Source organism: Nelumbo lutea, chromosome 8, assembly GCF_056320005.1.
Source record: "Nelumbo lutea isolate HS-2025 chromosome 8, American lotus-T2T, whole genome shotgun sequence".
NCBI classification, from domain to species: domain Eukaryota; kingdom Viridiplantae; phylum Streptophyta; class Magnoliopsida; order Proteales; family Nelumbonaceae; genus Nelumbo; species Nelumbo lutea.
In genome coordinates, this window is record NC_142691.1 from 37,154,922 (window position 1) to 37,176,475 (window position 21,554).

At 37.7% G+C, this 21,554-nt stretch overlaps 1 long non-coding RNA gene across 3 annotated transcripts; it reads right to left on the bottom strand.

The window, feature by feature from the left end:
* Window positions 1-7,520: 7,520 nt before the first annotated feature.
* Window positions 7,521-13,011, bottom strand: LOC148843838 (uncharacterized). 3 transcript variants are annotated; one of them, XR_016102819.1, is made up of 3 exons: window positions 12,588-13,011; window positions 10,119-10,186; window positions 7,521-7,864 (listed from the first exon to the last, which is right to left on the bottom strand). It is a non-coding gene; the product is annotated as an uncharacterized LOC148843838 (long non-coding RNA). The 3 variants fall into 3 exon arrangements; XR_016102821.1 differs by having other exon boundaries at window positions 10,119-10,179; window positions 12,588-12,974; XR_016102820.1 differs by having other exon boundaries at window positions 10,119-10,204; window positions 12,588-12,960.
* Between the last annotated feature and the right edge of the window lie 8,543 nt (window positions 13,012-21,554).

The window sequence follows — 21,554 nt, forward strand, 5'->3', positions numbered from 1 at the left end:
GGTATTGAGATGACTGATAAGCAACTTGTAGAGGTAAGATATTTACCCTATCAAAATCCACTTCTGCGTTTCTTTCCCCCTTTCTCTTTTGGGCCCTTTATCCCCTTATTATCTCAAGTAAGCGTGATCCAATTTTGAGTTTGCAAGATTTGTATGGGGTACTACTAGTTTGGTGGAATCTTACCAAGAAGACCTAGGAGTAGGAAGGTTGTCTGAAATAGGCTTCCCCTATGTCTGATGAGGTTTTTAGTCTACCTTGGAAAAACAAGGGGTGAATAGGGATCAATTGCAATGGGGTCTTGAAAGTTAGTAAGGAATGTTATATTTTTCAGTTACCCAACCAAAAAAATAGTGTAGGTATCATACACAACGTGAATCAATCACTTTAAGGTATCGTAACATTTTTTATGGTTTAATGGTAATGGTTCACTAGAGAACAAGACCTTAGATCACCAAATGGATAACATAAATAATTTTGCAACATTCGAACTATTACTATCTCCTTGGTCAACTGTGCTTATGATAACCTGACTCCTCAATTGTCCATAAATAATTTTGCAACATATGAACTATTGCTTTCTCCTTGGTTAATTGTGCTTATGATAACCCGACTCCTTACTTTACCTACATGATACGTGGAATATGTATTGAATCCCCAAACTTGTGCCTTTTTTTGGTTTTTGTTTTCATTGCCAGAGTTTGATGGATCTGGATTTTGTTCTACTTAATGGGACACAAATTAAACATAAATTATTAAACGATGCATACACTTTTAATGCCCAAGCAAGAATGCCTCTTAAACCTCATAAAACGTAGATTTCCTATACATTATGCTTTTGCATTTAGTTATTATGTTGCAAGCTGATTTGTTTGCTTTGTTTTATCCTTAATATTTGCCTTTTTGGATCTGCATTTATTTGCATTTAGCTAAGTCCTTATATTCCAAGATTTTAGGGTCAAATGGATGATGGATCTGACTCCAAGGAATATACCTGCACTAGAATCCATGTAACATCTTGCACCTTGAATTTATGTTATCTATCATGATAGAACTCAACCATGAGTGGACAAACACAGCAGAAATTTCAACTAGTAACCTCACACTTATCTCCTCTGTATGGACTGTTTCTGTTTAATAATTAAGGTTTCTTCATTCGTACACATGTATTACTATTAGCCAATTCTTGTCCTAGTAAAGGATTTGGATGTAGCATGGATTTGTCTACATTGATCATGTTTTATTGTCATTCATCACAAGTTTTTAAATAATTTTTTCACAACTTTGATCTTGGCATATTTTAGCCCAATATTCTTTTGGAGTATTTGGTGAAACTCCTAACCGATGCTACTAGTACCCTTTTTTGCAATCAATAATTAGTTTTGTTGAGATAATTTTCTTGTCTAAAATGTATTCTTTCATTATTTAAACATATTAATGCAATAAATAATTAAATGGATTTGTGTTTTCACCATGGACTCATGGCAGTTGGTCAATTCTCCAAAAATTAGGAGATGGTGATGGGAAAGAGAGAGAAAGGGCATGGGGAAGAGGGAGGAAGAGAAGAAAGAAGGGAAAATCCCCCTCTATGAGAAACCCTAAGTCCAAGTTATTATGTTGTTTGCCTTGGGGAAGAATTGCTCTCCCCCTTTTATAGAGAGAAAGTTAAGGTTATCGAGGGAAAAGTTCTTTCCTATTAGGGAAGGGGATCTTTTCTATTAGGAAATGAAATCTTTCCTTTTATTTAACTATTAAGGGATCATTATTAGAGAATCCGGTTCCTTCCAGATTCTCTCTATATGTGACCCTATTATACTGACATGGCATAGGTGACATCATCATTTAGCAGACGAACTTTCATTAAGCCCGCAAGCGTAATTTAAAGACGTATGCCTAACCAGCATTTTTTCCCGATCTATTGTGATTCTATAGTTCTATAATGGTGTCAGGTTCATTGCAACTCCACGTGTTTTTGGAGTTCATCGCTAATCCATGCGTGTTCGGGGTTCATCGCAAATCCGTTTGCATCTTATAGGTCATCGTAGATTTGTGCATGTCTAAGCTTTATCGCAGATTTGTGCTAGACGAATTTCATCGTGACCTGTCCTGGGTATGAGTTCATCATAGATTTGCGATGAGCTATGAACTCATCGCAAATGTGCGGTGGATTATGAATTCATTGCAGAAGTTCGTGTAGTATTGGTTCGACGCCTTTTGTACTCTGATTGTCTTAGTGACCACTACGTACCTACATTAGCCCCTACTTATCAGTAGGAGGGAACTTACTAATAAGCATTTTGTCATTGTGTTTGCTTCAAGGTTTTATGATGGGGCGATGAGGTAGAGAATCGTATATGTTGTGGCATCCTAATCTTTTCGCATTAGGTCTAGTGATCGCTCCTGTTCTTGGTGAGATGCTTTGCGTGCAGAAAAGTTTGGGTATGTTTGATAGCCTCCTGCCCTATCAATAAGAATTGTGGTACTCGACTTAGTAATGTTATCGAATGGAAATCAAGAGTTTTCATTTTGTGATTCAGTTCCCCTGTCTTTTTGACAGGGTGTCGTGTTGACTTGTATTTGCTTTCTAGGTCATCAAAGCTTTTTTGAAGGTGTAAGTGATGGGAACATCTTAGGTGCATTTTGTAAGGTATAGCTTAATACTTTCTGTATTTTAGCCCCCTTGTTTCTTGATAGAACTCCTCAAGGGACAAGTGAAATGAATAGTTGGCTACTTTAATGTTCAACCCCCCTGTATATTGATAGGATGTCTTCTATTGAGAAATGCTTAAGCTAGGTGGTGGTCGGATACGAAGTGAATGCAAAGGATTTGATGGACCTCAAGGCGCATAGGCAAGGCTTTAAAAAATATAGTTAATATGAAGAAGGATTGGACTTCTATGTGGACACCCGTAGTTACTCATTTTGTAAATCCCATTTGTGAATAAATGAAATTTTTGTCGTATGCTAGTGTCCAAGTGCTTTGACTTATTTTGCACTAGTGCTTATATTGAAGTGCCAATGGGCTATCGGCCTTGGGGTATTACGTTTGGGTTCTGACGCATAGTGAATTTAAACGTAGAGGAAAGTTTTCTCATTATATTAGAGCTCCATATGAAAGAGCATTCGCAAGCACTCGTCCAGAATAATTGATCTTGTAATAAAACTTTATTGCATATTAGTTTGTTGGAAAGAATCTGGATCAAAGTTGTAGGTAATGCGGCTTGGAAAGTCGCGTGGTCTATGAATTTTTATTGCAACTTGTATCAGTGCAAAATGTCGAATTATAATCAAATCATTTAAAGTTGGTTGTTTTCTGCGCTCCATCACAAATAAGTACTTTTCATAAGTATTCTAGAAGTTAATCAAAATCGAGCACCATTGCAAGTGTAATCAGCCTTTAATTGCAAACTACTATAGAAAAGGAAATTGTGCGTGCCCCTTAGTTTAGATGTTCAGTGCAAGCGTTAAACATCGTTGAGAACAAAGAAAGTTGCAAGAATTCACTTACACTAGAAGGGACTTGCAGGTTTTTAGGTAACATCGGAAATAATAGATTTTAAGTATTTGTTTTAGACACCTATAGGAGTATCGCGATCAAGCAATAGCACAAGCATGGTGAACTTTATCGCATATTGTTTAAAGAAAGAAAGAAAGTGAATTGTGTTATTCCGATATTTGATATACTATTAGGTGTGAAAGAGTTATCCGAAATACTATGTAAACAAGTAGATAATTAACATGTTCATAGAGAGGGAAGTTGGATTACTTTGCAAGGAAATGCAATTTTGTTATCCATGCAAGCATTGAGGGTTGTCGTGTCTTGAGACAGTGAGGCCCTCAATGGGCAATATAGTTAGGGTTCGTCAAATGCAAATAATTAGCATAAGTTAGAGTTTCATCGCAACCACGTCAACTAGCCCTAATAGTTAATTATGAGCTTTAGACCTCTATTGCCTTTGCGATAAGGTTTTGGTCATCGCATGAGAAAACTAGTTGAGCTTTTTTAGATCAAGTAAGATATCAATAGTCAAAATAAATCATTGCTCCTAACAAAGCATTATAGTCTACGTGTGAGATCAAGGTTTAAAGTATCGGAAACATAAGGTGTATTAGAAAAATAATTTTAAGAAATGTATCAGGATACACTTTGGATACGTATAGATATGAACGAAAAATCAAGATATGCATAAATATGCTAAAAAACTCAAATAAATCCTAAAAATATATTTATAATGATAGTTACAACTTTTATATGATTGTAAATAAATTATTTAAAAGTAAAAAAAAACTGTAATTTAATTCTCTATATAAAATTCAAGATAGCGGGACACACTTAGTAACTATTGACAAATGATGAAATAACTAAAATGTGAAAAAACAAAAAAAAAACTAAAATGTATATTGATACATATTAGTATTCAAACAATCAATATAGTTTATCTTTATATTTATTAATACATAATTTTTAATAATTAATTCTAACATTTATTGATAAGCATAACAAAGAAAAAGAGAAAATTTATTTAAAATTAAAAATGCATAAACCTATAACAAGCAAATGGGTGTGGCTTAGTGGTGAACCTCTAGTTGTTAAAGCATAATGTTTAAGGTTCGAATCTTACTATTGCTAAGTTCAAAGTTTTATACTAACAAAACAAAATTAATGAGAAAATGGGTTATTAATTAACGAAACTAATGAGAAGAGAATTCCAATTAGGTGTTAAAATTCAAATTCAAATTTAAAATTATGCATTAATTACAGGAGTAATTAACTAATTAATGAGAGGTAATTTGACCCTAAATATAATTTAGTGAAATTAATGAAAGAGAAGGGAACTTGTATCAAGCTCTATCAGAGTGTTTCGGAATTGTATCGCTCGATACGGACTCAAAACAGGACTATTTCGGAACTGTATTAGTCGATACAAACCCGAAATAGTCCGATACAAGGCCTGATACTAATACATACGAAAAGGAACATCGCAAATAATTTTTATGCGTTCCATGTATTGGATTTACACCGGAACGATATCTATCAGTCGTCCGATACGTTGCGAAATTTTGAACCTTGCATGAGATGACTTAACTTTGTTCTTACTTAAACCGTTGCATTTACAAGTAGGTAAATATTTTGCATTTATAGGTTGGAAAAAGATCAAATCGGATGTTGCCAAAGCCTCCTTGGGGCTACTAGGGAATGTGTGAGTGCGTTTGGGGTTGTCAGGGCCTTCTTTGGGTTGCCAGGGAATCTGAATGCAAGCTTGGGGTTGCTAGGTGAAATGAGCGTGCTTGGGGTTGCCAAGGCCTTCACAGGATTGCTAAGGAATCTGAGTGCAAGCCTAGGGTTGCCAGGTAATATGAGTGTGCCTGGGGTTGCCAGGGCCTTCATGGGGTTGCCAAGGAATGTAAGTGCTCCTGGGATTGTCAGGGCCTTCCCGATGTTGTTGAGGAATCTGAGGGCAATCATGGGGTTGCTAGGAGATATGAGTGCAATTGGGGTTGCTAGGGAATGTGAGTGCACCTGAGATTGTTAGGGCCTTCCCAGGGTTGCCAAGGAATGTGAGTGCACCCAGGGTGGCCAGGACCTTCCCAGGGTTACCAAGGAATATGAACACGCCAGGGGTTGCCAGGGAATATGAGCGCGTTCAGGGTTGTCAGGGCCTGGTGTGTTTGAAAGCACGTCGTTAAACACTCTGGAACACCAGTTTAAACATTTATAATTTTTCCTGTTTCTCAAACAACTACTAACATAGTAAATGGGTGAGAACGGGTCATATCCATAGGGAAGCAAGTGAAAAATTAAAGTATAGTTATATCTAGACAAAAGAATGCAATCGAGAATTGCAGAAAATAAGAAAATAGAATCTATTATTGCTGAAATTAAAAATTCAGAATTAAACAAGACAATAACCAAAACTCAGAAATTAATAGAGTACTGAAATTAACAAAAGAAATAAATAAAAATGATCCAGAATCTAGATCCGGTGACGGTAGCTGCAAATCGGCCAGACAGCTTGCAGAAATTCCTCTTGACAAGAACCGGGTGTCTGTCCTTTCTACAACCCTCGAACCCCTCGAGACACCTTAGCCTTGAACCAAATGAATTCATATCTACAAAATAGATAAACAAAAAAAAGAATTAAATCTAAAGATTGCAGAAATAAAAATAACAGGAAATAAAAAGAAAAAAGAAAAGAAAATAGTGGATGATCAAATCCAGTGGCGGTAGTTGCAGATTGGTTTAATAGCTTGTAGGAACCCCTCCTGACAAGAATCAAGCACCATCCCCTTCTATAGCCCTTGAACTCCTCAAGAAACCTTAGCCTTGTTAAGTAGGTGAATTGACTAACCCCTTCTACATGCCCCCTTTGGTCCTTTTCATAGAGAAGGGTGAGCATAACTGGGAATAGAGAGAAAGAGGGGGACGGCAACTGGGTTTTAGCAAAAATATGGATTCCCTAGGGTTTAGAATAAAGGGTTAAGATGGTTCTAGGGTGATCATAAGGCAAAGAAAAAAAGGAGAAGATACCCAATATTATGTAAAGCTGAGATTTAATGGCTAAAAGCTGAATGGTGAAGATTAAATGTTAGGTGGCTCCTAGGGTTAGAATGCTAAAAAGAAAGTGCTCTAGAATGGATGGTGGAGATTAGAAGGGACGGAAGGTGAGGATTTAGCAGTTAGGGGTGGCTATGGTTTGTTAAGAGTGAAAATAATGGGTTAAAAGGCACCCTAGGGTTTGCTAAGGCGTGGGGAGCATGGTAATACAGTAGGAGGGGTGCCAAACTGGGTTTAGCAGCTAGGAGGCTCCCTCCTACTTTCAGTTTTTCACAAAAAAACCCCTTTCTCAACTGGACTTCACACCAGCTTCCCGAAATTTGCATTTCAGCCATGAAAACTTCCCAATTTTTCCTAGATTTTGCATAAGACCGTTAGAGACCACAAAATTGCATTTAACTAGGAAAAGGGCACATCTTTACTATTCTATGGCCGAAAATACCCCTGAATTGATGTCGTTAAGGCATCAAAATGCAGAGTTATCAGGGCCTTCTAGGGGTTGCTGAGGAATCTGAGTTCGCCTGGGGTTGCTAGGGAATGTGAGTGTGCCTGGGGTTGCCAGGGAATATGAGTGCGCCTAGAGTTGCTAGGGCCTTCCCGAGGTTGCTGAGGAATCTGAGAGCAATCTTGGGGTTGCTAGGAGATATGAGTGTGCCTGGGGTTGCTAGGGCCTTCCCAGGGTTGCTAGGGAATATGAGTGCACCTTGGGTTGCCACGGCCTTCCCAGGGTTGCCAGGGAATGTGAGTGCACCTGGGGTGGCCAGGACCTTCTCAAGGTTACTAAGGAATATGAACGCGCCAGGAGTTGCTAGGGAATATGAGTGCGCCTGGGGTTGTCAATGCCCGGTGTGTCCGAAAGCACGTCATTAAACACTCTGAAACACCAGTTTAAACATTTATATATATATATATATTTTTTTGTTTCTCTAACAACTACTAACATAGTAAATGGGTGAGAACGGATTGTATCCATAGGGAAGAAAGCGAAAAATTAATATATAGTTAGATCCAGACAAAAGAATGCAATCGAGAATTACAAAAAATAAGAAAATAAAATCTATTATTGCTGAAATTAAAAATTAAAAATTAAAAATTAAACAAGATAATAACTAAAACTCAAAAAATAACAAAGTACTAAAATTAACAAAAAAAATAAATAAAAATTATCCAAGATCTGGATCCCGTGGTGGTTGCTGCAGATCGACCAGACAGCTTACAGAAATTCCTCTTGACAAGAATCGGGCATTTGTCCTTTCTACAACCCTCGAACCCCTTGAGACACCTTAGCCTTGAACTGAATGAATTCAGATCTGCAAAACAGAGAAACAAAAAAAATAATTAAATCTAAAGATTGTAGAAATAAAAATAACAAAAAATAAAATAAAGAAAATAAAAGAGTGGATGATCAAATTCAGTGGCGGTAGTTGTAGATTGGTTGAATAGCTTGCAAGAACCCCTCCTGACAAAAATCAGGCGTCATCCCCATCTACAACCCTTGAACTCCTCAAGAAACCTTAGCCTTGTTAAGTAGGTGAATTGACCAACCCCTTCTATAGGCCCCCTATGGTCCTTTTTATAGAGAATGGTGGGCACAACTGGGAATAGAGAGAAAGAGGGGGGCGACAGCTGGGTTTTAGCAAAAATATTGATGCCCTAGGGTTTAGAATGAAGGATTAGGATGGTTCTAGGGTGATCATAAGGCTAAGAAAAAAAGGAGAATGCACCCAATATTATGTAAGGCTGAGATTTAATGGCTAAAAGTTGAATGGCGAAGATTAGAGGTTATGTGGCTCCTAGGGTTAGAATGCTAAAAAGAAAGTGCCCTAGAATTGATAGTGGAGATTAGAAAGGTTGGAAGGTAAGGATTTAACAGTTAAGGGTGGCTAGGGCTTATTAAGAGTGAAAAGAATGGGTTAAAAGGCGCCCTAGCTTTTGCTAAGGCGTGGGGAGCATGGTAATACAGTAGGAGGGGTGCCAAACTGAGTTTAGCAGCTAAGAGGTGCCCTCCTACTTTTAGTTTTTCATAAAAACACCCCCTCTCAGCTGGACTTCACACCAGCTTCCCAAAATCTGCATTTCAGCCATGAAAACTTCCCAATTTTCCCCCGAAATTTGCACAAAAACCCTTAGAGACCACAACATTGCATTTAACTGGGAAAATGGCATATCTTGCCTATTCTAAGGCTGAAAATACCCCTAAATTGATGTCATTAAGGCATCAAAATGCAGAATTATCAGGGCCTTCCCGGGGTTGCTGAGGAATCTAAGTGCGCCTGGGGTTGCTAGGGAATGTGAGCACGCCTGAGGTTGTTAGGGCCTTCCTAGGGTTGCTAAGGATTCCTGAATGCATCTGGGGTTGCCAGGGCCTTCTTGGGGTTGTCAGGGAATATGAGTGCGCCTAGGGTTGCTAGGGCCTTCCCGAGGTTGCTGAGGAATCTGAGAGCAATCCTGGGGTTGCTAGGGGATATGAGTGCACCTGGGGTAGCCAGGGCCTTCCCGGGGTTGCCGAGGAATGTGAACGCACCTGGGGTTGCCATGGCCTTCCCGAGGTTACCAGGGAATCTGAGTGCAATCCTAGGGTTGCCAGGAGATATGAGCATATATGTAGATGTATATATATATATATATATATATAATAAGCATGATAAAGATTCATCGCACAAATTAAAATATATCTATTCACAATAGTTACAATATATTATTCAAAACATATAAGTGTATCATAACTTCATCAGAAGTCGCAAGATATGTAATGAATGCGTAAGAACTCCTTTCAAAAATTTTCTAACCTAACTCAAAGTCTTCTTTTTATCGTAAAAGGAAAACCATGTTTTAAAACCATTCTTTTTAGAAGCAGTGATAAAATTTCAAGGTTAGATGTTAGCATATCTTACATGTCTTAGAAAATGGTGTTGAAAGCATGTTTTTGGAGATAACAATTTGAATGGGAAAACCTTACTGGAATAGTGTATCGTAATAAATGTGTGCTTTTGGGATATAACTGTCTGTCCTGAAATACCACTTTCAAATAGCGTGCTTTGAAGGTTATCTAGAAAACAATCTCTTGTGAAAACTTAGGGGTAAAGCCTAAATCATGCAGTTTCAAAGGAATGGTTTCAAATCTAGAAAACAATTTATGAAAGAAAATGAAATTCTCTATCGTAACAATCCACCAAAAGCGAACCTTCCAAGGACGGTGATTCCAGTGTAAAACCTCAGAACGGATTTTTGTCCTCACATAAATTCCTAACCACTAGATGCTAAGGTACAAAACACATTAACAAAATGAAAATGATAGTTTCTGTTAATAGTCAGAATGAATAAAAATAATGATATTTTTTGTTCATTGGAAAAGCAAAACAAAGTACATAAGAACATACATCAATAAACTACACTAACTCGGTTGATTAAATTAATTGTTTGATTTTAGATTGGCCAGATTCTTTTTTTCAATTGGTATATCAACAGAGAAGCTTGGGCAAAGTAAATCCACTGGACCGCTGCCGAAAAAACTACATAACATATGGGACCATTATACAAAGCGGATTGGAATCTACCACAAACCTTAATGAAATTTTCTATTTGAGTTCCTCCCCACAAGCTTTGGGTTGAATCATGGAGCAAGCTGCAAACTAGAATTCAAGTCACAACTTAACAAAAAAAAAAAAGATTAAGCTAGTTTAGCTGGCGATAGGAAGTTCACGTCTAGTAGAAAAGCAAGGAATAATTAACTTTTCACTCTAGTGGGGAAGAGTATAGCATTGTAACACATGGGGTACAGTGTACCTAAGAAGGGTTGTTAGCAAACTTGTTTTTGCTTCATTGTATTTTATGGAATTTTCTTTAGCATATATCCTTCTTTTCTCCCTCAAACATTGTATCTTTCTCCTTAGCTTCTCTTATCACTTTTTTAACTTTTTTTTACTGATTTTCTTCCTAAACTACATAAAGAAATCATAAAGCCTCGAACCTCCCACCAAAATGAACTGAAAGCATAGAACATAAAGCATAAAAGAAAAAAAAAAAACATCACTCCTCTCTAATTTGCAAATTGTTGCCGGAATAAGGATGATGCACATGTGTTTGTCTACTATTTCCACCTGTATATTTATTATGTCATCGGTAATCCACCTGTATATTTACTATATTTACTATGTTACTAAACCCACCTATAAACATACTATTTCCATCCCTTCATATGTTTGTTTTCTTTTATCTTTTAACATGCATACGCGTACTCATATCTCCTTCTTATTCATTATATCCATGTATAGTTTAAATCAACCTTCTGAATCCTGAAAATGCACAACAGAATTTGGCTTATATCTATCCCCATGTAAAAGGAATAAACATCAATATAGGAAGTGACAATGAAACCAAGACAAAACACTGATCAAAAGTTCATTAAATCCAATAAGAACCCAATGAGTAGTCTAATGCAAACCCAACCATCTGAACACCCTCGGAAGGGAACAGATCTTGGTTCTGATACAATCTAATGCAAAGAAACCTAACGAGGGGGCGTAAAAGCCTTACCCCAGGCATATGTCAGCTCATCATAATCCTAAAAAAGATAAAGAATTTGAGATAAAATAAAATAACAAACAAATCAGAACCCACAGTGAAGTCTACCAGGCAATACGAATGGACAATCAACTAACTCTACTCTGGAGAAAAGGTTGTCTCTGCCTTAGAGTTCCACTTGAAACTTAATATCCCAGCATCATGTAAGCATGCCAATCACTGCTATTTAGATATCCTTGACTCCCCTCATCTCCATATTCCAAAGAGTGGTTTGTTTTTCCTAATTAATGAAAGAAAGATTTGCATAGATTTTGTTGAATATTTACATTGGATTATACTTTTTCATAGGTTTTATTGCATATTGCATGTTTTATATTTGATTATTCTTTGTATTACAACCATCAGACAAATAAATCCCTACAACAACAGGCATCCTGACTCATTTTGCATAAATCAGTGAAATAAATGTAATAAACATGGCCAAAATCAATGGAAAAGGTTGGTAGTTTCTTTTTTCAAAAAAAAATGAAGCATATTTCTTTTGGGGGAAAAAGAGTCATTCATGCAACATAGAGACATATATATGCTAAGAAAGACAGGGAATGAATATGAATCTAAGCCTAAATTACACATTCAGAATTTAGAAGATAAACTCTAAATGGTATCTTCGAATGAAATTTAAAAGCAGTAACCAGATCTGAAACTTCACAAAATCAAACAAAATAACTTCTACCCAAGTATCCTTAGCCAATTACCACCCTCTTTGATCTTCAAAGAAAATTCAAAACAAACTTCACTCCTGGAAATTCAATTCGATATGCTAAAAGAATTAAGAAAAAAATGTTTAAATACGTTTTGATACAGTTTCACGTTAAGGGAACCATAAAATCACAAAACCAAACTCTAATAAACTAAAAAAATCCAACATCAAACCCATGCGAGTGGTGTTTATCTTGGAGTAAATGTTGAAAGGAAGAGAAGATCAAAACTTAAAAACGAAAACAACAAGCGAACTAATTTCTTACTGAAGGTCCTTCCTTCAATCTAATAAGTGAAACTTCAAATTAAAACTCCATCATCACAACCACCAAAATTGTGTTTACCTCTAAATACAAAACATCTAGGAAAAATACATCAAACCCTAAAGATGGCAATAAACAAACCAACTTTTTGTCAATCGAAGAATAGAAACCCTGGGTCAGAAACACCATACCTAGCAACCTAAAAGAAACATGACATTCAAGACATTCACAGAGTAACAGAAGATCATGGTGGAAAGAAGAAATAATAGATCCCTTTTAGCAATCAATTATTTCAATGTCAAAAATAGAACAAAACCATTAGAAAAACGAAGAAATCAAACAAGAACACGATAAATCAAAGAAACATTAGTGATGGAACTAAGAAAAAATCAAAAAATTCGACTGGACAAAACCTGTAAACGCTACCTTAAGAGAGTTTTATAGGCCAATGATAAAACCTAGCTTCATCAAGCGAAGCAAATCATACCTGATATTTCTTGAATTCCCGAGGAAAAGTAAAGTGTAAAGCCGATCTTGATGCAAAATAGGTTTGCCAATTAATTTGATGGTGAGATTATGTCCCCATGGGGAACCGACATTATTGGAAAAGAATCCCAGTAGCGGGGAAACAAATCTACACCATTTAAATTCTAGTCCTTTCTCAATGATCGGATTGTGATGAAGTATTGAGACTACTACTCGTCGTAAGGCTCTTGGGCCAGGCTCGATGATCGAACAAGAACGGTGAAACGAACGTTGAGGCTAGATTGTAGAAAGAATGGCCGACGAGAGGTGTCCGGAGTTTCTATAACAAAGATGGCAGTTGGTCAATTCTTTGAAGGAACATAAGAGAGAAGAGAGAATGCCCAGAAATGCTTTCCCCCTTTTATATCGATAAAGTAAAGGTTATCAATGAAAAGTGAGATATTGCCTTTTATTTAACTTTAAGATATAATTATTAGAGAATCATGTCACTTTCGAATTCTCTATTACGTTAATCTATTATATTGACGTGGTGTGAGTCACATCATCTTTTGGCGGGTATACATTCATTAAACCCACATGTATAATTTAAAGACATACGAATAATCGGCATTTATTTCCGATCTATTATGATTCTACAGTTTTATAATGGTTTCAGATTCATCGCAACTCTGCATGTGTATGGGGTTCATCACAAATCCGTACATGTTCGGTGTTCATCGTAAATCCGTTTGTGTCTTATATGTCATCATAGATTCGCACATGTCTAAGCTTTTTCGCAAATTCGCGCTAGCCGAAGTTCATCGCGACCTGTCCTGAGTATGAGTTCATCGTAGATTTGCGATGAGCTATGAATTCATCGCAAACATGCAATGGGTTATAAATTCATCGTAGGCATCCATATAGTATTGGTTTGACACATTTTGTACTCTGATGGTCTTAGTGACCACTATGTACCTACAAATTTGTTTTGCTGATATAAACAACTACAAATTTCAGAATATAAATTAAAAAAAATAGTTTTTTTGGTGTTAATGATTAAAAACTCTATAGTCAGTGATAGTAATTTGTAGGGACCGGTTTCTCATGTTATGTTTTTACTCCTTTTTTCTTATGGGTAAATGTAGAAATAGATTGTTGATTTTCTATTACCTTTCATGTATGTTTTTGGAAGAGCTTAAAAAATATATAATATCTTATAGATGTTTCTCATCATACACTTTTAACATTCTCATATGCAAACGTAAACATGCTAGCGTTCTGGATGTTCAATTCTATGAATTCTATCCTTCTTGAGAATCTCTTATTTTGAAAGTTGGGAATATCTTCCAAGAAAATAAAGACACTTGCTAATTTGCTCTCTAAAAACAACTAAGGACTATATACAACGATAAAATATGTTGTTTTTTCTTGCTTTCTTCTTGTTTGTCTTAATCAACCTAAAAACCTCCATTTATAGAGGTTTGAAAAGAAAGTAACCATTTTCTAACTTTTAAAGGTCTCTTACAAAACATAATAATGATTCAAAATGTCTCTAACATGATAGAATGCTTGCAAAAGATAATAATAGTCGTTTAAGCCCTTCAAATGGTTAAATTTCATCAAAGTAGTTTAACTACAATATCTTAGTCTACTAGAAAAAAGGAGGAATCTTTTTCCTCCTTTAGTCAATTAAATCCTTCCAATCAATCGATTGGTAGTCACCTATCCATACTGTTACTAGTCAACTTTACATTTTTGGGTAGTCAACTACATCGCATAGTATGTCATTCCATGCCTTAGTTGTCATAGGTAGTCACCTACATCACATAGTTTAGCATTTTATACCTTTGTTGTTAAGGCTAGTTGACTATATGATTTTAGATAGTCCAAATATTGGCATCTCCACACTTAAAAACCTCAAAAACATTTATCTAAAGGTTTGGGGATTCTTCCTCTTGCTTTCAAGCATAAAATCTGCAATCTATGAGTAAAAGTTTTTTACAGGTATGTAGTTCATTGATTGATTGTCAATTTTCAACTGTTAAAATTTTAGATCAAGTTCATATGAATTGTTGCATGTTTTGGACACCAAACCCTAGGCTAATTTGACCTAGTTTGGTCCAAATTAGTTGGGCTCAAACAATGGTTCGATGGAGTCTGATCACAGCCCCATGGGTCACGTTTTGGTGGCTCAAAAACGGTCATGGGCCAAGGGTTTGATGGCCCACTACATGGACCAATTTGGCCCTCCCTTGAAAAACCTTTTTAAATTAGGTTAAAGCAACACTAGACCATTTAGCCCGTTTTGCAATTTAGCCCATATACCAAGATGAAATTATTAGATAATTTTAGGCCTTTAATGGGCTGATTATGTGTTAACCTGAATTAATTAGGGTTTTACAAGCCTTTTGATTAATTGGATCAATTTGTGTGTGTGTGTATGTGTTCTTGTGATGTGCTGAATAAATGTGATTCGTTCATGGGCCATAAGTGCTTGGCCCATGTTTAGACGTATGTGGCTCTCTGCAAACATCATGGTTGAATGCACATCATTGCCATGACGTTCATAGACGATTGCATGATCTCTTTCTTCGATGGGCCCCTAATCAGCTTCCTTCTCAAGAGGAACCTCGCGGAACCCTAGCCCGATATGAACCCATTCAAATCTGACTTTATGAAAGTCAATGGGAGCCACTTTAGTTTAACCTAAATCAGACCTAGGGACTATTTTTCTCGTTCCCTCTGGATTAATATAAGTGCAAGAGATAGGGAATACAATATGATGAATTCTCTAAAGGCCTTCCGTCATTAGCATGAAAATAGGTTGTATTGGTGGGCAAAGATGTACCATAAAATTGGGCTATCCATTTTGTTGGTCTAGTTGGTGGGATTGCTTCATGAGATGATAGGGACGTCATAGACCGAGGTGGGAGAGGCCTATTCTAAAATTGAAGACTCTTTCACGGTACCTCGGGGTCCACAATATGACGGGTCAGCACTTACCAAACAGAAAGATTTAACCTAAAATGGCAATAAATCTTGTCTGATGGAGGCCAAAGGGAAAGGTCATTGGATGGGTGAATACTTGATCCTTCATAAAAAGTGGTGGGGTTTTGTAGCTGAAATAATTGGCTCCATGCACCTATGTGATTTCCCACATTTCTAGGGACATGCACCGTGTCCTTGTCACTGAGATAAGAGGGAAATCTCGGAGATGAATAAATGAAGATGGAACATAGATAAAAGACCATTCTATGTAAGATAACATGAAATAATTTTAGGTCATGGACTAATAACTATTGCCTTTTATCAGAAATGGCACACGAACAATTCGCCAAATTGTTGAATGACAACAAACTAAATGGACCTAATTATGCTAACTGGTATTATAACATTAATCTGGTCCTTGCGTTCGATAAATTGGGCAAGGTTGCTAAGAACCGAGCTTCGAAACATCCAAGTGATAGGGCTTCTGAAGCACGTAGGAGGGAATATCAGGAATGGGGGGAGAATAACTCTCTTGCCCGGTGTTATGTCGTAGCATCTTTAAACAACTCCATCCAAAGATAGTTCGATAAGATCGAAACCTACAAAGATATTCTGGATAGTCTAAAGACTATATATGAAGAGAATAAATGTTCTACTAGACAAAAGGTCCTCAAGTTGTTGATGACCACAAGGATGACCGAGAGCCAGCTGGTCCATGACCATGTCATGTGGATGATGGGGTATATAAACGAACCGGAGGCTCTTGGATCCCAACTAGACGATGACATCAAAACTTATGTCATCCTAAACTCTCTGCCTCCCTCCTTCAATCATTTTGTCAGGAATTACAACATGAACAAGCTAAAGGTTAGCCTTTAGAAACTTAGCAATATGTTGTAAAGGGCTGAAGAACAGATTAAGAAGGATAACCCGATAACCATGCTTGTTGAAGGTGGCAAATCTAGCAAAAGAAAGAGGAAGGGCAAGAAAAGGCCTCAGAAGAAAGCAGGTAAGCCGAAAAGGGAAAAGAAAGACAAGTCATCATATGAATGTCACTTCTACAAACAGACCAGACACTGGAAGAGGAAAATTATCCTCAATATCTGGAATCCCGCAAGAATAAATAAGATAATTTCGAATCTCTTGTCATAGAGACCAATATTGTAGGGGCTCAAGGGAAGCAGAAGGCTAAATGACGACGAAGTAGTGCTCTACTTTAAGGTTGTTCATAAGAATGCCCAACCCAACCAAACCGACCAACCCGGACCGACCCAACCTGAGTCAATCGGGTTTTCATCAGTACCGGTCAGTTTCGGGTTGGGCAAATATATAAATCGATATATTGGGTCGGTTTTGGTTTTCTTGTGTGAAAACCGAAACCAACCCGACCCGAACTGAACTAGTCTTCTACTAGTTCAATAGTTCCTAGTTTGAGTAGTTTCCTACTTAACTATAACTAGTCTTCTAGACTACTACTAGAACTAGAAGGCCCATTAGGCAATTACAATTAGAATAGGCAATCTATCCTAGTTTCTAACTTTCTATAGTCTTTTACACCAAATAGGCAACCCATTAGGCAATTACAATTAGAATTCAATTAGGTGTCATTTTTTAGTTTTTTACCTAGATTAGAATTTAGAAGGTTTCTAATTTTCTATTTTATTGACAACTTTTGTCTTCTCTTAATATCTTCTATTCTCTAACTTGGTTGGTCTGCTCCCCTCAAGTCCTCAAGTCCTCAATTCAAGAAATCTTCTATTCTCTTAATCTCTTGATCTCTTCTATTCTCATTCTCTCAACTCAAGGCCTCAAACTCAACTGCTCAAGTCTCATTCTCAAAGTCTCAACTTCAGTCATTCAAAGGTTAGTATTTACTTATTTATTTATTTTTTTAATTTAATGCATGTTACAAGTTGATATATTTTATTTGTGCTTTGTTTAAGTTTAAGTTTTGAAAAAAATCCAGTTAATGATGATATATTTGCACAAAAAACTCCAGTTTTGTACGAAAAACCTAATCTATTTAAAATTTTAAATATATATTTCAGTTTTAATTTAAATATATTTTATATTTAAAACTATTAAATAAAGATATTTCAGTTTTACATAAAAACTGAAATATCTGAAAAAAAAATTATATCTAAAAGATATATATTCTGAAATATATGAGATATATATTTCGAGAAAATATATATTCCGAATTTCCAATATATTTTATTTATATGTATATTTCTATTTATATATATATATATTAAATATAGGAGCAAAACCGAAACCGACCCAAACCGATCCAACTTGACTCAAATTGACCAGGTCGGTTTGGCCTATTAGTGAGTCGGTTTCGGTTCCCACCTCAGGTAACCCGACCAGGTCTGGTCGGTTGGGAAAACTCCAATAAACCAACCCAAACCGACCCTTGAACACCCCTACCCTACTTGGGGACTAATGCAACAGTTGCAACTATTGCTATAGGAATAGTAGATTTAATTTTCAGAGAAAGAATTGTAACACTTAAACATTGTCTTTATGTACCATTACTTAGTGTAGGTATATAGTGCCTGCTCAGACCCTCAGAGAACATTAGACATCAAAAACTAACACCACAAAGTCACATGCAAGCGACCCACAGCCAACCCTCATGATGCGATGAACCCACAACACACCATAAACTCTACGGTGAACTCACAACACGTATTGCAGTACTGCGATAAACCTACAGTTCAAAGAATTCAAACAGGAAGTTAAGAAACGGTTAGGGAGAGAAATTAAGGCCCTTCGATCAGATCTAGGTGGCAAGTATCTCTCTGACGAATTCAGGGACTACTTAAAGGTCAACGGGATAGTGTCACAACTAGCTCCTCCTGCCACACCTCAACTCAACGGTGTTTCAAAGAGAAGGAATAGGACCTTGTTGGACATGGTCCGGTCACTTCTCGTCCACTTAGAATTACCCACATCCTTTTGGGGATATGCATTAGAGACTGCTATCTACGTACTAAATCGGGTTCCAACCAAATCAGTTCCAAAGACTCCATATGAAATATAGACCGGAAGGAAGCCAAGTGTAAGACACTTGAAGGTTTGGGGTTGTCCTGCACACGTTAAAAGAACAAGTGTAGACAAGTTAGAATCCAAAACCAGTCGTTGCCTATCAAGAAATAGTTCTTGATGAGGAGAGCTCAGGTGCAGTGGGAGATGTCCCACAAACTCCAGGTAGTGACCAACCTAGAAGATCCACTCGGGTATCCAGGCCACCAGTCTGATATGGTTATGACCAGGATAGTTACCTGGTGGAAGCCTTGACTAGTGAAGAGGATTCTGTAACTTACGCGGAAGCTATGTTAGACATAGATTCCTAGAAGTGGGTGGAGGCCATGAGAGCTGAGATGGACTCGATAGAGACCAATGGAGTCTGGACTCTAGTAGATCCGCCCTTCGGGGTAAAAGCAATTGGTTGCAAATGGATCTATAAGAGGAAGAAGGGCCCCGATGGCAGGATTGAAACCTACAAAGCTCGTTTGGTGGCGAAAGAGTACACTCAAAAAGAAGGTATCGATTATGAAGAAACATTTTCGCCCGTGGCCATGCTTAAATCCATTAGGATCCTGCTAGCTGTAGTAGCATACCATGACTACGAGATTTGGCAGATGGATGTCAAAACCACGTTCCTGAATTGAGATCTTAATGAAGATATCTACATGCAGCAGCCACAATGCTTCATTGCTGCTGGCCAGGAACACATGGTATGTAAACTTAATAGATCCATATATGGACTTAAGCAGGCTTCTAGGAGTTGGAACAACCATTTCGATTCTGCTATCAAAACGTTTGACTTTGTGCAGAATCTGGATGAGCCTTGTGTTTAAAGGAAATCCAGTGGGGATAAGATCACCCTTTTGGTGTTGTACGTGAACGATATCCTACTCATTGGGAATGATGTAGGAATGTTGACTTCGGTCAACGTATGGCTATCATAGCAGTTCTCCATGAAAGATCTTGGAGAAGCTTCATATATATTGGGTTTTCAACTCTATGGAGATAGATTGAAGCGGATAATTGGACTATCCCGGGCTGCTTACATTGACAAAATTGTCAAAAGATACAGCATGAAAAACTCCAATAAAGGAAATGTTCCTTTCAGGCATGGAGTCGCTCTCTCCAAGAAGATGTGTCCCAAGACTTCTGAGGAGATTGAGGGCATGAGAGACGTTCCCTATGCCTCAGCCATAGGGAGCATCATGTATGCCATGCTGTGCACTCACCCGGACATAGCACAGGCGGTAAGTGTGGTAAGCAGATTCCAGGCCAACCCAGGGCAGGAGCATTGGACTGCTATGAGAAACATACTCAAATACCTTCTAAGGACAAAAGAGTTTTGTTTGGTATTCAATGGTAGTTCACTACAAGTTCTAGGGTATACCGATGCCGATTTCCAGTTGGATCCAGATGTTTTCACGATAGGATCGTATGTTGTTTGCTGAAAAAGCAGCAAACAGGGATCCACTATAGACTTCACAACCGAGGCCGAGTACATTGCCACAAGTGAAGCTGCCAAGGAAGCCGTGTGGATGAAGAAATTCATACACGAATTGGGAGTGATTTCATCCAGCACATCACCCATCCTGTTGTAGTGTGACAACAATGAAGTGACCGCCCAGGCTAAAGAGCCTCGGGCTCACTCAAAGTCAAAGCACATCGAGAGTAAGTACCATGTACTGCGGGAGATCATTGGTAGAGGGGACATCCTAATTCAGAAGGTAGCATCAGTGGACAATGTGGCAGACCCATTGACTAAGCCACTGACACTGAAGGTGTTTGAGAAACACGTAGAAAGTATGGGACTCCGGCTTGTACCGGATTGGACCTAAGTGCAAGTGGGAGCTGTTAGACAGTTTTGTATGCCCTTAGCTTCAATCCAAGTTTATGTACTTTTGACATTTAGTGTAAATAAACAAAGTACATGTTTGATTCATGTTGTTTGGTATATTTCTGTGTAAGACCCTAAAACTGGACACTTATAGAGACTAGTGTTAATTTTTAATGTTCACAGCCATTGGATAAGTCTGGGGAGATTCATCATACCAAGGCTGATATTGATGTGCCACCAAGGGTTGGGATGGCTTATCTCGGCCATTAGGGTAAAACCCAAGGCACATGTAGTATGGGATTGCTTGAACCCTTGAACCGGACCAGATTTTCGGTATTGCCCTAGACCTTGGAAACAGATGGGCAAAACTAGAAAGTTACACCTGACCCCTGAACTTGATTATGACACTTCACTAGGTGTCGAATCGGGCTGTCTTTGATATGTTAATCAGTGAGATCCTTAGTGGGGGTCAAAACCTGGACATGTTGGGGCAGTTTGAGAATTCATCTAAGTGAGTGATCATAGTGACAGAATCAGCCCCTTTGTCGAACAATAGTAATGATCGGGAATGCACTCTCTCTGATGGAAACCAAACTGTCGGCAGTTGATTTCAATCGTTGGAATTTTGTTTTGCAAAAATAATATATATATATATATATATATGTATGTATATGTATGGTTTCAAAAGATTTGCAAAAGGTTTTAATTCCCGGGATCCATGTGAGTAGAGAGTGTTGCACTGTTCGTTGCAGCTGAGGGAGAGGTCTTCTCTTGTCGTGCAGTGCTTGATCATTAAGGGCTGAGAGGTTAAGTGTAAGACCATTTAGGATAATACCTGATGGGCTAATCTTGCACCTGCCCACAGTCCCTGGGTTTTTATAAGATGGCTTGGCCCAAGGACCACTTAATGTAAGTGTTGGGCCCATAAGGCCCATGTGATGGGTTCAAGGGGGTTACTGAGTTTTTCAGTGAATTTGGCTGGGCCGAACCCATGTGGCTGGTGTGTAGATCAATGTTTGAGTCCCACGCCATACAAAGAAGCCCAACTGGGCAGCAGATTGGAAACTAATTAAACACTAAACACTTAATGGGCCAAAAGCCCATTACGAGCTGGGCTGATATGATCATCCATCT